This window comes from Montipora foliosa, chromosome 5, assembly GCF_036669935.1.
Source record: "Montipora foliosa isolate CH-2021 chromosome 5, ASM3666993v2, whole genome shotgun sequence".
NCBI classification, from domain to species: Eukaryota; Metazoa; Cnidaria; class Anthozoa; order Scleractinia; family Acroporidae; genus Montipora; species Montipora foliosa.
In genome coordinates, this window is record NC_090873.1 from 14356134 (window position 1) to 14361133 (window position 5000).

At 38.9% G+C, this 5000-nt stretch overlaps 1 pseudogene; it reads left to right on the forward strand.

Moving 5' to 3' along the window:
* The window catches only part of LOC138003684 (uncharacterized), a 60503-nt pseudogene that overhangs the window by 55141 nt on the left and 362 nt on the right, over positions 1–5000 (forward strand).

The following is a 5000-nucleotide window of genomic DNA, read 5'->3' on the forward strand; positions in this document are numbered from 1 at the left end:
ATAATTTATTATTTCTCAACCATCAATAGAGGTTTCTGATGATCACTTAACCCAAATGCCAAGTCCATTACAGAATGATGAGAATAGTGGTGTTAACATCTTTAAACAGTGGATGGAGCTACTTAATTCTTTTTTGAGTTAAACCTTTGTTAAACCTTGAAATTAGACAATGAAAGTCTGGAAAGAAGAGAACAAGACAAGTTAAGCATGCAATGTATTAGTGATGTAGTATTCCCCATTATGCAATCTACCTTTGACAGCTTTGTTTGCTGGTGTTTTACACTTTGGTTGATAGATGCAGTGTAACAAAAAGGCCGATTTTCTTGGATTATGTTTGTTTCTATGAGAGCTCTGGACTCCTTTGTTGAAAAGCACTTCTGAGTGTCTTTATTTTTGTCCCTATTACAGTGCCATATAGTTCTATTAATTATTTCTGTTAATATTAGTTTCAGACTTTGGTGGTGAGTTACAGCACAGTTATTAAATTTGAGCTGTGAATTCCCCCACTAATTAATTTGGTTTGAGAAGCTGTGTGCAACACAATAGTTCCCCCCCCCCCCCCCAACACACACATAAAAAAAAAGAACTCTTGGAAATTAATTTTCACTTCCCTTCTCCCTTAATTCCTACCTCCTGTACACTAATCCCGGGGTTCCTGAACCCACCACAATGACTAGACACAATTTTATTCTAAACTTTATTTTGCTTTTTGAAACAAATCATGACAACCTATGAGAATTTCAGACTTGAAAGTGTCCTTTCAAAAATATATATTTTTGACAAAACTGGAACATGCTTAGTTCTAAGCTGTTAACAGGAACTGTGTATAATACTAAGAAACATCCATAACCTGATAGAATGTCTAGAGTGTGTCTGTGTGGGTGGAGTCAGTAACATCTTATCTGCAAATGTGCTATTGAGTGTCGTTAACTTTTTAAACCTTAATATCAAAAACACTATTCTCCATATGTGACCCGATTTGCGAAAAGGGGGCTTAAGGTGACTCAAGAAAACGGCGTTTTAACGCGTTTAAACGAGAGCGTTTAAATGCGTGGAAATGTTTCCACCCGGTTCAAAATATGCCGCGTTTAATTCGGGAGTTTATTATCAATGGCATTCACTGCAAATTGATTATTATGCAAATAAATTAATTCCTGCCGTGTTGATCGTCACAGTAGTTAACAGCATTTTTTTCCCGATCAGATACTCCGTTTATCATGCAAATAATTCCGTGCAGTTAAATTTCTCTTGTATTCATTCTCTTACACCAAGATATCATTATAAGAGCTTAGTCTTGCGAACGAAATTATGCAGGCAGCTAGCAACTTCGCACATCGCAGAATTTGGCTGTATTCTAGAAATTGACTCCTTTGTTCAGACCTTTCACATTCATATTAATCATCTAAGATAAATAACCTACCATTTTCTCTTGCTTTTTCATCTCAGCAATCCCCAAATGCAAGTCTCTTCAGCAAATATATTCTGTTGCTATATTGCACCAGAAGATTTTGTCCATTACTTATAACAAACTCACATTTTAATATGATAGTTGGCTGCTTTGTATAGAGCGTGTTTGTTTAAAATGAAACCGCAATGCCCCAACTGGTGAGCGCGTGAGTTTTGGCGCATCAGCCCTATCAACATCAAATCAGAAGCAATTTATGCTTCTTCGGAAGAAAGGAACACCAATTCTAAATTACTTCTGCAATACATACAGTCAAGTCGTGCAAAACGACGGAATTCTTTATTTCCCCACTGTAGATACTACAGCTCAGTTTTTTGAAAAGCCTGTAAAATGGCATGCCAAACTCGTTAGCTAAGGCCATCACGCACCGGCACAGGATTAAATGCGGTTAGTTTTCATTCTAGCAAGGAGAAACATTTCCAAGCGGAAACAGAGAAATTCTGTTACAAATGCAGACACTGTTATTTCTATTTAGCGATCGGAGAGATTCAATTTAATACAAGATAGCCGACATCAAAATAACCACTCGAAATTGGCGTATCAGTACATTTTTTTTACTGCTTGAATAATAGTAATAAAACTGTACTTGCTCTTTTCTGTGAGTTTTTCAGTCCTATTTAGTTGCTCGCTCGCTTTCATCCAGATGCGGGTTTTTCTGGACCAATTATGCTAATTTGGGTGTCTCGAAAAACTTGAACCCCAGACCCGAAAAACTCAGACCCTCTGGGTGTCTTGAAAAATCTGACCCAAGTATTTACACAAATACTGTTTGTCAATTTTACGTTTAACAAAAACGACTTCTCCGATACAGTTAATGGTCTCTTCTGCTCAAAACTCAATGCAGGAGACTCAATCGCAAGAATTTCTCGAAGTATAAGGACTGCGAAAGGTTGTATCTGCTACTGTCGCGTGACGCCGGTCCTGTTTTTTGTACAGGAAACCATCACGCAACACACCTCGCAAATGGCTTCTAATGACACGACACGTTGTGGATATAAACTTGGCTGATACGATAACGAAAAGAAAAATCTATATGAATGTTGAATAAAATTTTCATGTTGCACGTAACTAACACTGCAAGCTGTTTTTCCTTTTCTCGGCAGATAATCTTCATGATCAGTGCACGCAATGCCACTGTACATGTATCGACGAACAGTAAATAAGTCAGCTTGCGGCATTCCTGCGGTGTAAATGTTTTATTTTTCGGGTCTGAGTTTTCGAGACACCCAGAGGGTGCGAGTTTTGCGGGTGTGGGGTCTAAGTTTTTGAGGTCTGAGTTTTCGAGACACCCTGCTAATTTGTTTAAAATATGACGCGCCAAAATGTTAAAAGGGATAGACCTTTGTCACTTTGTTCATGTGGCCTTTTTGTAAAATGCTGAATAGGGATGCTTTCATTACCGAAATCTTCGTAAAAGAAAGTTTTGTTATAATACTTTTCAATCGCTTGGCATTGTAATAAATGTAATCTACACTTCTGTTTTACAAGGACACTGCCCAGGCAGGAAGGATAACTTGAAATTCTCACAAAACATAAATTCTGAATATAACTTCTCAGTATCACCTTGTCAGCACTGAAGAAATTCTGTATCCACAAAATGGATCACAACTTTTTAAATGCATCAAACACTCCTTCATCATTTTCAAACGACTCGCAGACAGCAGAGAAACTTTACTTCACTCACGATCGAGAGCAGATATTCACCGATGAGTCAGCCGATAGCGATGAAAACGAATCGTCAAATTCAGAAGAGGAACGTGACAACAATATGGAGTCGCTGGGTCCCGAGATTGAATGGACAGAGTGTGACGTTAACGATAGACAAAAAGTTGAATCGTTTATGAAAAAAGGCTGTGGATGTTCGCATGGCAGTGAGGGAAAAAATTGCAGTAAGCGTTATTCAGTCGAACAAATTCTAGATCATGGACAGATTTGTCTTGAGATGACCTCTTCTGAGTTGGACATGGTCATACTTGCACAATTTGACGCATGCACCAGACAAGATGACATATCTTCCTCCAGTTGGCAACGAAGAAAAAGGAAGTAGGCGCGCACATACTTTACTTTTCAAGGTACTTAACTCATGTAACTATTGCTATTCACGTTATAAGATGCAAGATGTTTGCATACCTAGTCAGAGTTATCAGATTTCCTACACATGCATTCTATTGTTGTAGAGTTTTCTTGCAAACGTGGTCCACGCAAACTCAGTTTTGTTTTAAGAAGAATTTCCACGCAGTCACTTGTGAAGGGAGTGGGGCAAGACGTCATCAATTTCTTAGCTGTCCAATGTCCCTGCTTAAATTAAAGTTGCTCTTTTTAATTCTCTTCTGTTAGGTGCTCCAGTTTGCAAAGATGTTTTCCTAATTCTGTATGGAATAGGGAAGAAACGTCTCGGGAACCTAAAAAAACACTTCAAGGAACACGGGATCTTGCCTCGTACCAATGGCAACAAAGGAAGGATGCCCATTGGAGTCTGCTCAATGGACACTATTCAAAACGTGGTCTCCTTTCTTGACAGTTATGCTCAGAAGCATGCTGTCGCTCTCCCGGGTAGAGTTCCTGGGTTTAAACGATCAGACATCAGATTGCTGCCATCGTCTAATACAAAGGCAAGCATTCACAGACTATATGAACAATCATCTTTAACAGCAGGACTCCCGGTAGTTTCGTATTCTAAATTTGTAGCTTTGTGGAACAAAACTCAGCCCCAAGTAAGAATTACAAAGCCAATGACTGACTTATGTTATACCTCTCAAAAAAACAATACCAGCATTTATAGGTCAGCCAACTTACCAGACAACGAGAAGACTGACATTGTTCGTGAACAAGAAAGGCACCTATTAGATGCAGAGCGAGAAAGGAGCCTTTACAAAAGCGCATGTAACGAAAGTAAGGAAAGCATAAAAGCAATAGCGAAAAATCTTGATTTCAATACTGCAAGAACACCCTGTTCTTTTAAAGGGAAGATTCACTATTCTTTTGATTATACGCAACAAGCTCATTTGCCCTCAAATCCTATGCAGCCTGGTCCCATTTACTTCAAAGTTCCACGTAAAGTAGGAATTTTTGGTGTATGCTGTGAGTCCTTGCCCAGACAAGTAAATTTTTTGATCGACGAAGCTGGTAGTATGGGGAAGGGTGCAAATGCAACTGTAAGTTATCTACACGACTTTTTTGAAAACCATGGCATTGGGGAAACAGACATGCATTTCCACGCAGATAATTGTTGCGGTCAAAACAAAAACTCTTATGTACTTTGGTATTTGGCGTGGAGGGTAATGGTTGGACTACATCAGTCTTGTACATACAGCTTTCTAATTGTGGGTCACACCAAATTTGCGTGTGACTGGTGCTTTGGCCTTTTGAACAATCTTTTAGAAAATGTTTCGTTTCTTCGCTGTACGAGTTAGCAACTGTTGTAGACACTTCGACTGTTACTGGGGTCAATGTTGCACAGCTATGTTCCTTGCATAATGGTTCAACAATTGTGCCTGTTTATGACTGGGTATCCTTTCTGTCACCCTTTTTCAAG